Source organism: Tetrao urogallus (assembly GCF_951394365.1).
Source record: "Tetrao urogallus genome assembly, chromosome: 4".
Classification (NCBI taxonomy): Eukaryota; Metazoa; Chordata; class Aves; order Galliformes; family Phasianidae; genus Tetrao; species Tetrao urogallus.
This window is the reverse complement of record NC_136817.1, coordinates 249,069-260,764: the sequence shown is the minus strand read 5'-3', so window position 1 is coordinate 260,764 and position 11,696 is coordinate 249,069. Positions and strand designations below refer to the sequence as shown.

Genomic DNA, 11,696 nt, shown 5'->3' with positions numbered 1-11,696 from the left:
GATTGCAAACTCTTAATCACCTCCCCTAGTGACACAGTTCCTCCCTCCTTTTATCTTTCTGCCTTGCTATCAGAGCAGCATCAAAAAGCCCGCAAACAATACGCTCTTCTTTACGAGCTCTACATCTATGTTCTATTGCCAGCTCCTGTATCTGTGGATCTAGAAAAGGGATCTGCAGACACTCCCTGTCCCCACTGCAGTCTCGCTGTCCCAAGCTGCTCCTGTCCCAAGGCACCAATGGCGCTGGCCCTCCTCCTGGGTGAGTGACAATGGGGACGTGGTGCCACGGGGGTTGGTGGCCCTGTGTGGGACCAGGACCATGTCCCTTGCAGGTTGGTGGCTGGTGGCAGTGAGCAGGGCAAAGCAAAGTGAATATGAGGACGGGGGAAGAATGGGGCCAGAGGGAGGGGAGCGTGGTCAGTGGGCCATCAGAGGGGCACAGGAGGGTGTGCAGGGAACAAGGCTGACTGCTGTCCCCTGTCCCAGTGCCCTGACCCTCCCTGTTGCTGCACCCTAGCCAGGGGTTAGAAGTGGGGGACAATGTCACCCTGCGGTGTCACCTGCCCCGGCCATCTGCCTGGGTCCGGCTCTGCCAGGAAGGAGGTTTCACCCCCTGCATGAAGAAGTGCAATGTTCAGGACATGGCCGTGTTCTGCTTTGCTATCACAACGTGGGTGCACACAGGGACGTATCGTTGCCAGTACCGGCTGTCTGAGCCAGCAGAGACATCAGAGATGAGTGACCCTGTGGAGCTGGTAGTTACAGGTGAGTGCACTGGGGTCAGAGGGAGGCCCTGAGCTGTCCTCACAGGCCCAAGTCCCATCCATTTTCTCTCCCATCATGCAGATCACTGCTTCCCCCCACCTGGCATTTCCATGAGCCACAAGAGACGTGTGGGGATGGGGACCAACATCACCATCCGATGCAGGAACATGTACCAAGGGGCCACCTTCCTGCACAAGGATGGGCACTCGGCCCCTGTCCAGCAGCAGGACCCTGATGGTGGGGGCACGGCCACCTTCACCCTCTTTGGGCTGACTCCAGCTGACACCGGCACCTATAGGTGCTCCTACCACATGTACACCTCTCACAGACACCTGGAGAACTCCTTCAAAATTGCAACTGCTTCTCTGGAATCAGACACTGATGCATTGTTTCTCAAAAGCAAGGTCCACATTCCCACTAGTGTTACGCTTTCTCATTTTATGTTTTAGTCATACGTTACAAAGAAGCTTTGTTACTCATATATACTGAGGACACGTTATCTTCAGCCCAAGACAATGACTCTTCAGCTAATGCCACCCAGGCAAGCCGGATGATTGGTGATGCTGAGAAGGCTCAGGAACATTCTTTCTTGAAACAGGCCAAAGTCCATTCAAAGTTCAAACCTTGGCAAAATGCAAGCTTCGTATTTATTTACACAATAATACTATTGGACTATGGATCAACGAAATAAATAAGTCCCATTCTTGCAAAACCTGTTGCTGGTTCCATTGCACTCTTCTGGAAATCTGCACAGACAGAAATGAAATTCAGGAAGATTCCTGTGTTGCATGCAGGAGATGGTCGCTGCAGTGATCGTGGGAGAGAGCTGTCGTTAGAAAACTGTCATGTGAATTCACAAAGCATATCAAGAACGAGACAGCACCAAAGCTGAGAAACAAGGGTGTTTTTTCCTAAGACAGATAAGATTGCAAGAGAAGATGCTGCTTTCCACAAAGCATCGCATTTTTTTATTTTTTTATTTTTAATATTTCAATTAGTAAGCAGAAGTGGATACATCCACAGCCCATAACAATTCATGGAATTCCTTTGTTGTTCTTTCATACCCCTACAAGGCTTGGCAAAGATGCCCAGTACATTATCAAATGTGGAAAAGCTGCAGTTAGGTTTGTCACAGGAAGCAAGCTTCTGAAGTCCCTGCAACAGGATAGTACCTAAGTGCCGTTTCCAGTTCTTTAAAGACACCAGTTGTCAAGTGAACTAAGGAGATAGGAGCTCCTAAAAAGTCTGCCAATGTGAAAATGAAGTTCCTTACTGATCGTATCTGAGCTACTACCTCTAAAAACCACCACTACCTGGCAGATTACATTGTGGGAAAGGGGTTACAGCCATCAGAACTATCAGAACAGCCTTCGTGTCTTTTATGCCCTATCAGCCAACGCTTCTCTCTCCCTGCCCTGGTTCCCCACTGGCTGAGTACTGCAGGCTCACCAATTTCCCAACATTCCACTAAACATACAGGTACTGGCTAAAGATGAACGGTTGCTAGCTAAGCGTATATTGCTAATTCTCACATTTGCTCATTCTGCACTAGGCCACAATTCCTGGACACCTGCTGTCCTGGGATAGAGGTAAGTTGGGAGGAAAAATGTAGGGGAGCATCACTTGCATTCCTCCTAATATAAAGGAGGGGCAGTTTGACCTCCTGTCAGAAGCCCCTTAAGTTGTTCTTTTGCTGAGGGCCTCTTGGCAAAACAGAATAGCCTATAATACAAAAGTTACAATTTTGGTACTTCTGAAGTATTTCATCTTATCTACTAAGTGTGCATAAATGTGGAATAATAAGCCACTTTCTTCCAGAGAGGCTGTGCACGCCCCGTCCCTGGAGGTGTTCAAGGCCAGGTTGGATGGGGCCCTGCGCAGCCTGCGCTGGTATTAAATGTGGTGGTTAGTGGCCCTGCATGTGGCAGGGGGTTTGGAGATTCATGAAGCTTGAGGTCCCTTCCAACCCTGGCCATTCTGTGATTCTGTGATTCTGTGACTCCTCCGGCTGCTATTACTGGTGAGGAGAGCAGCTCTGTTTCCTGGGCTGATGGATGTGGTCCTGGCCCCAGAGGCATGCATTATATAGAGCGCAAGCTTCTGTTCTGTTCTATTTTGGGCCCAAACTTTTGTTACTTGCGTTCTCTATAAGTGTTGACATGGTGACAGTGTCAAGCTCTTTACCAATCTATTGGCCTTTCTGGTTTGAGCAAGAAATTGCACTTCAAGTTGGTGCACTTGTTTTAGTTTGTGGGATAATTTCTACTCCTATGGTATCATATCCTTTTGATATTTTACAGTTGAACAACTAGAGTAATAAGGACAGAGAGTTTTGGCAAATGCAGAAGCAATCAAAGCACAGGAAGCAAAGCTTTGTAAGAGTTCCATAGCTTGTATCATATCTGATCATAAATTGATAATCATAAATTAAATAAAATATCTCCATGGCTTTACCTTCTCCAATCAAAACGGAAAGGACTCATAGCCCCTTACAGTGAGGATTATCTAGTTAGGTTTTATACACCAAGTGCTCGGGAAAACTGTAGCAATTACTAACAGTACAAAAAGAAATTTGAGATAATCATAGCTGGCTAATACATTGTAGCTATGTAAAGAATGGAGGAGAGGCAGAATTCAGAAAGTTTTCAGAAATAGTTCAAAGACGTTAAAAAAGGTGAATTCCTGTATGACTGCAATGCACCCTGAGCCTTCTGAGTCCATAGGATGGCACTGTGTAGGCCTCTCATGCTGCTGCTGAGACCTTCAGCTCCAATTCTATCTGATCCAGACTGAATCTTCCTCGTTCATTTGTCAGTCCATCACCAAGAAAAAGCCCAGTCCCTCTCCTCTGCAAGCAGATGCAACAAGGGAACCCCAGGTTATGAAGGCAATATTTACATCCAGATGAAGTTTCTCACTTTTACTTAGGGCCAGCCTGACTTCCTTGCTGGCATCCCAGTCGTCCCACTGCCAAGGCCCGTCACCTCTTCTGGAAAACGCAAGTGCAGCAGTGCTTCTTCCTTGGCAGGGGACAGGTAACAGGAGGAGGCCCCTGGCCTCACCCCATGATTAAACAGTTTTGAGAGAAAGTGTGTGTGCTCATCCACTAGAAAAGGAGGCTGTTTGCATAAGGGGCTTCTCAAATAAAGCTTATGTACAGTTCATTGAGTGCTTTGAAAATTCAGGCTGTTTACAATGATTCTGATTTTGTAAGAATCAATTATTACAGAGTCTACACTTCCTGAACAATTGAACTAACATTGTATTCCTAATAAACATAAATGTAATTTTAATCAATACACGTGTTGTATGTTTACACAATCCCAACTCACCTTTCTGAAACATTCTTTGGACTTTTCTGATCACAAGAGTATTGCACTGAGTGCAGGTGTCCAGTTGTGGAAAGGCCTGCCATAATGCTGATGTGTGGTGTGAAACTGGGGTGCTAGACACAACTAGTTCCAGCCCACTGCTACTCCCTCCTACTGCCCCACAGGACCCATTAGCCAAAGGGCAGGCAGCTCAGAGGGAGTGGAGCTCAGAAGAAAGATCCCAGAAAAGAGTGGGAACACCTTGGAAGAAGGTCATGGAGAAGGTGCTATGTGCCCCCAGCAACATGAAGAGCTCCTGAAGAGCGTATGCTGGATCAGGGAGAGGTGTGAGGAGGAAGGGAGAGCGGAGAGGAGCTACTCTGCGACAGATGAAGGAGTCAGAAACGGAGGGGTGAGGAAGACCTGCTGAGCAGGGCATGGGATGAATAAATGAAATTTATTTTCCCGAAGTTAAATTTGTTTGACTTCTGAGGTAATATTCCCATGGGCTTTCCCCTCTCTCTCTGGCTTTCTGTGCAGGGGGAGTGAGAGAGAGGCTGAGTGAGTGTCTGGTGGCCATAAAATCAACACACCAAATACACTGTGGCAAAAGCAATATAAAATCAATATACATAGATTGACAAGTTACAGTCTCAGCACCTTGATTATTAGGAAGTCAGGTAGATCTTGATGCATTATACAATAGATGTTCTTATTGATGGTGTCGATTGCCTAAGCAAATTATGCCTTTGAAGTGAAAATCGTACAGCAGATTCCATGTGTATGTATGAGGTCTGCTTCAACAGTAACGTCTCCTATGTGATTATATTCGTCCACATGATCAGAGGCCGATGCTGGTGGTGTGACAATAGAGGATGAACCTTCTCAACAGTATTCCACTACACGTATATTACATACCTGTATATATACATACGTATATACAGGCGTATTAGTGTTTAGTGTATTTAGCTAACATTTTGACAGTTACCTGCTTTTTTTTTTTTTTTTTCTTTTTTTTTTTTTTTTCAGTTTCATACCACACATCAGCATTATTTCTCCAAAGGTGATAAAGGATTACATATTTTCTATGGATATTTTCTTTGAGAATTCTTTTTTTGCCTTCGAATATACAAAATCCGAACATCCATGCTGCTTGTGATTTCATGCTCCTTCTGAAAATTCTTGCTTTTTTCCAGACAAGAAAACGTATATTTGTGTGATCCGTGTTTTATTATTTTTAGATCAAGTGATGACCGTTAGTCTTCTCAGTAAGACTGACATTCACTACCTATTTTTTCCATAAGAGCGCAATCCTTATTCTTGAGATGTACTTAATATAGCGAGGCTAGAAATGATGGGAGCCACACCGAGCTTGGTCACTACTTCAAAGGTATCATTTTAAATCGTATCTATTGAAAGTGAAACTGCCTAGTCATTTCTGTAAGCTAGTTGAGCTTATTTTGATAGCATACGTTTAAAGCGTGGATCTGAATGATCTTTTGTAAAATCTGGTGATATTCAGAAGGCAGACACCTTTGAGGTCTATAGAATAATAACACTTAGTTATACCAGTTATTAATCCACGTTTGCTCACGTTACTCATCCTTTTAAGTGAAGGTTGGGTGTCACTATATTATTGAAGTTCAGGGAAATAAAGTAAAATTGATTTTCAAATGGATTCTAAGATTTCATTTGTGTTTTTAATCCCTCTTTAGAGGAAGACAGCATGTCAAGTTATGCAGTTTGACACAGTAGATTGAGGCCATGATCTTGGCTTTATAAACAAATACAGCAACAGTGGTAGTGAGAATCCATGATTTTATTTTCATGCAGCTTGAATGGTCTTTTCTTACTTTTATGTAATTATTATTACTATTTATTTGTATCATTTTTATTAATTGATGTTTTTAATTTATGCAAGTTCTGAAAATGATCAACTGGTTTTCCTTGGCCAAAACAAAACACCATGAGGTTTCCCTCAGGTGGCCGTGGCCTCTTAATTGTTTGTTACTCCTAGTGGCTTCTTCTCTACTAATCAGTTTGTAGATGACCTGTTGAAGAATAATGAGGTTTCCTTAGTTGAGTGAAGTATCAGAATATCAGTGAAAGGGTGTCTGTAGTCAATGTTTTTCATATTTGCATTAAAGATCATAATACAAACAGATTTCTGAGATGGACATATACTGGAGTCACTTGGAAGCAGACAGACAAACAGAACAACCAAGCTAAAACAACCAACTCAGCCCTCCCAAAACCCCCTGGCTCCCCCCACACACACACACACAAACAAACAAACAAACAAACAAATAAAGAAAAAACGAAAGCAACAGCCATACAGATAGACAGACAAACAAAAATAAAAACAAAAACAAAAAAAGAAAGAAAAAAGAAACGAAGAACAAGAAAAAAAAACACACAATGGAAACTACGAAAAAGACAACGAGAGATACAGAGTGATGGGGAAGAGAATTGTCAGCAATACCTGTAGACAGTATCTTCTAGAACTAACAGTGCAAAGGCAGATATACCTATGCAATAATAACACCAAAAACAAGATCACTACTGCATTATAAGTCATATGTCATTCTTTCTAGGAGGCAGTTCTTTTGTCTATTACGTAATCCTGGAATGCAAGGAAATAGCAAGTATCAACTAGTAACAGTGTTACACTATCTCCAGCTCTAAAATGAGACTCCTTACCTGGTTTGGACTAACGGGCTTACAGCAGGTCAGAAAAAGACTTGTGTAAATACTAAGGACAGAGAACTTTCTAAAAAGTAAGCAGCTAATCAGCAGTATTTAACCTGTAGGAAAAAAAACTATATGCTATACTGTGCTTTGACTAATTATAGAAATATTTATAAGGCCCCATCCATACAGAATTCAGAGATTCACAGTACAAGGCAGTAAGAATCCCAAATGAATTTTTGCCCTTTTCTCAGAGCTGAAGTTAGAAATGCAATTTCTTGCTCAAACCAGAAAGGCCAATAGATTGGTAAAGAGCTTGACACTGTCACCATGTCAACACTTATAGAGAATGCAAGTAACAAAAGTTTGGGCCCAAAATAGAACAGAACAGAACCTTGCGCTCTATATAATGCATGCCTCTGGGGCCAGGACCACATCCATCAGCCCAGGAAACAGAGCTGCTCTCCTCAGCAGTAATAGCAGCCGGAGGAGTCACAGAATCACAGAATCACAGAATGGCCAGGGTTGGAAGGGACCTCAAGCTTCATGAATCTCCAAACCCCCTGCCACATGCAGGGCCACTAACCACCACATTTAATACCAGCGCAGGCTGCGCAGGGCCCCATCCAACCTGGCCTTGAACACCTCCAGGGACGGGGCATGCACAGCCTCTCTGGAAGAAAGTGGCTTATTATTCCACATTTATGCACACTTAGTAGATAAGATGAAATACTTCAGCAGTACCAAAATTGTAACTTTTGTATTATAGGCTATTCTGTTTTGCCAAGAGGCCCTCAGCAAAAGAACAACTTAAGGGGCCTCTGACAGGAGGTCAAACTGCCCCTCCTTTATATTAGGAGGAATGCAAGTGATGCTCCCCTACATTTTTCCTCCCAACTTACCTCTATCCCAGGACAGCAGGTGTCCAGGAATTGTGGCCTAGTGCAGAATGAGCAAATGTGAGAATTAGCAATATACGCTTAGCTAGCAACCGTTCATCTTTAGCCAGTACCTGTATGTTTAGTGGAATGTTGGGAAATTGGTGAGCCTGCAGTACTCAGCCAATGGGGAACCAGGGCAGGGAGAGAGAGGCGTTGGCTGATAGGGCATAAAAGACACGAAGGCTGTTCTGATAGTTCTGATGGCTGTAACCCCTTTCCCACAATGTAATCTGCCAGGTAGTGGTGGTTTTTAGAGGTAGTAGCTCAGATACGATCAGTAAGGAACTTCATTTTCACATTGGCAGACTTTTTAGGAGCTCCTATCTCCTTAGTTCACTTGACAACTGGTGTCTTTAAAGAACTGGAAACGGCACTTAGGTACTATCCTGTTGCAGGGACTTCAGAAGCTTGCTTCCTGTGACAAACCTAACTGCAGCTTTTCCACATTTGATAATGTACTGGGCATCTTTGCCAAGCCTTGTAGGGGTATGAAAGAACAACAAAGGAATTCCATGAATTGTTATGGGCTGTGGATATATCCACTTCTGCTTACTAATTGAAATATTAAAAATAAAAAAATAAAAAAATGCGATGCTTTGTGGAAAGCAGCATCTTCTCTTGCAATCTTATCTGTCTTAGGAAAAAACACCCTTGTTTCTCAGCTTTGGTGCTGTCTCGTTCTTGATATGCTTTGTGAATTCACATGACAGTTTTCTAACGACAGCTCTCTCCCACGATCACTGCAGCGACCATCTCCTGCATGCAACACAGGAATCTTCCTGAATTTCATTTCTGTCTGTGCAGATTTCCAGAAGAGTGCAATGGAACCAGCAACAGGTTTTGCAAGAATGGGACTCATTTATTTCGTTGATCCATAGTCCAATAGTATTATTGTGTAAATAAATACGAAGCTTGCATTTTGCCAAGGTTTGAACTTTGAATGGACTTTGGCCTGTTTCAAGAAAGAATGTTCCTGAGCCTTCTCAGCATCACCAATCATCCGGCTTGCCTGGGTGGCATTAGCTGAAGAGTCATTGTCTTGGGCTGAAGATAACGTGTCCTCAGTATATATGAGTAACAAAGCTTCTTTGTAACGTGTGACTAAAACATAAAATGAGAAAGCATAACACTATCGGGAATGTGGATCTTGTTTTGAGAAACAATGCATCAGTGTCTGATTCCAGAGAAGCAGTTGTAATTTTGAAGGAGTTCTCCAGGTGTTTGCCAGAGGTTTTTGATGGAATATTGCTCTTTTGTCTCTGGGGTTGTAACCTTGGTTTTCCCTGTTTGTGTTAAAGGGAGATTTACAATTCTCATTCAGTTAATATTCTTTGATCCTTCATTTCAGTTGTATTTAATTTCTTGCCAGAGTAACCTGGCATGTTCTAGAATATATTTATTCCTTCTTGTTTTCTCAGGCCATATTCAATTAATCCCAAAAAGTGAGCTATTCATTTATTTGTTTGCTTGCTTGTGTATTTGTTAGTTTGTTTGTTTTTTTCATTGGCATTAGCTGCTTCTGTTGTTACAAAATCATCTACGGGCAGGAAGAGGCACCCGTATCCACGAAAGGTAAACTTCTTTATCCTGCTCCCCTAGCTGTAATTTAACCAAAGGAACTGCTAGGGTAGACTTCCCAAATTCCCATCCTTCGTCTATGCAACCAGAAATTGCTCCCTCTTTCTCAGTAATGTAAGATTACTTTCATTCCAATGGGGCGGAGCCCTCTCTGGGCTCTTCCAGCCCAGAGACTGCGGCGAAAATAAGCCCCTCCGGAGGAACGGCAGCAGGCTGAATTCGGACGTTCTCGGCTGCAGACCGGCACGACTTCGCTCTCACGGCTCGGAAGTGGCACTCGCGGTGAAGCGCTCCGGAGCGATTGCCGTTGCTGCCCGAGAAGTCGCGCTTATCGCCGAATGCCGCTTTCAGCCTCCAGCCGCGGTGTCGTGTTCCTCCGTCGCCGAGAAAGGGCAACTGTCCCCGGCAGCTTTTCTCCGAGTTGCGGGCTCTTCTCCGCACATCGGAAAGGAGCGGTTTGGACGTCGCCGAGTGTACATATATGCAGAAGGCACTACGCCTGGCTCTGAATGTTGTGTCCGTGCCTTCATTTCGAGCCACAAAGTGTGGTCTCTGTGGCTCCACTTCTGTGTTCTGTGACCACAAGGGTAGAAGAGAAAAGCCTCTCTGAAAGAGGCAGCTGGAGATTCGAGGAGCGACAGATGCTGTGCTCCCAGGGAGCACATTCGAAGAAGTCGGGAGAGATCCTTTCTGGACTGCCGAGAAAATAACCCCCTCTCGGAGGAGCCGCACTGAACATCATTATGTCCAATGGACTGAATAGTTGCTAATTACAGGAATTCATGAGAAGTATAGATGCTGATTATGGGGGCATCATTTACTTTTCCGAAGGAAGGTGGCTGAGTTGGGATAAAATGCTAAGAGGATGTGATGATTTGCGAAATGAAATCAAGTCATTTATGGAATCCAAAAGAAGCATTGGTTTTAAAGGTGAAGATGAGAAATGGCTTTCATAGCTAGTTTTTTTGTGGGATTTGACTGCTCATTTAAATGAGCTGAACATGCATCTTCAAGATGAGAAATCACCTGATCTGTGCTGTTTCAAACCAAAACAAAACGAAAAAAAAAGGAATGAAACTTGAATAATGGCAAGTTGAACTTATGGAAAATGCTTTCATGTGTTTTGATATGCTGGCTAAACAGAGTCCAGTGAGCAGTGCAAAATACACACCCTTGCTTTCATTTCTGATAAAGAAATTTGAGACTAGGCTTCAAAACTAAATAGGCTGAAAATAGAAGTGAATAAGCTGGTATTTGGGAAGAAAGGCTGTATTTTTATAACTAAGCAGGTAATTCCGGGGGAATATATCACATCATTGGGAGAAACTGCTATACATCTGAGAGAAAACGTCAAGTCCTTGGGAGACTTCCCGATGTGCGGAGAAGAGCCCGCAACTCGGAGAAAAGCTGCCGGGGACAGTCGCCCTTTCTCGGCGACGGAGGAACACGACACAGCGGCTGGAGGCTGAAAGCGGCATTCGGCGATAAGCGCGACTTCTCGGGCAGCAACGGCAATCGCTCCGGAGCGCTTCACCGCGAGTGCCACTTCCGAGCCGTGAGAGCGAAGTCGTGCCGGTCTGAAGCCGAGAACGTCCGAATTCAGCCTGCTGCCGTTCCTCCGGAGGGGCTTATTTTCGCCGCAGTCTCTGGGCTGGAAGAGCCCAGAGAGGGCTCCGCCCCATTGGAATGAAAGTAATCTTACATTACTGAGAAAGAGGGAGCAATTTCTGGTTGCATAGACGAAGGATGGGAATTTGGGAAGTCTACCCTAGCAGTTCCTTTGGTTAAATTACAGCTAGGGGAGCAGGATAAAGAAGTTTACCTTTCGTGGATACGGGTGCCTCTTCCTGCCCGTAGATGATTTTGTAACAACAGAAGCAGCTAATGCCAATAAAAAAAAACAAACAAACTAACAAATACACAAGCAAGCAAACAAATAAATGAATAGCTCACTTTTTGGGATTAATTGAATATGGCCTGAGAAAACAAGAAGGAATAAATATATTCTAGAACATGCCAGGTTACTCTGGCAAGAAATTAAATACAACTGAAATGAAGGATCAAAGAATATTAACTGAATGAGAATTGTAAATCTCCCTTTAACACAAACAGGGAAAACCAAGGTTACAACCCCAGAGACAAAAGAGCAATATTCCATCAAAAACCTCTGGCAAACACCTGGAGAACTCCTTCAAAATTACAACTGCTTCTCTGGAATCAGACACTGATGCATTGTTTCTCAAAACAAGATCCACATTCCCGATAGTGTTATGCTTTCTCATTTTATGTTTTAGTCACACGTTACAAAGAAGCTTTGTTACTCATATATACTGAGGACACGTTATCTTCAGCCCAAGACAATGACTCTTCAGCTAATGCCACCCAGGCAAGCCGGATGATTGGTGATGCTGAG

The 11,696-nt window shown here is 43.7% G+C and overlaps 1 pseudogene across 1 annotated transcript in view; it reads left to right on the top strand.

Annotated features, from left to right (window-relative positions):
- Positions 1-319: 319 nt before the first annotated feature.
- Positions 320-11,696, top strand: part of LOC306945803 (osteoclast-associated immunoglobulin-like receptor) — a 57,856-nt pseudogene continuing 46,479 nt past the window's right edge. Inside the window, exons 1-3 of the transcript in view lie at positions 320-368; positions 487-765; positions 847-1,078. The product of the transcript in view is annotated as an osteoclast-associated immunoglobulin-like receptor (transcript). The remainder of the gene's footprint in view (positions 369-486; positions 766-846; positions 1,079-11,696) is intronic.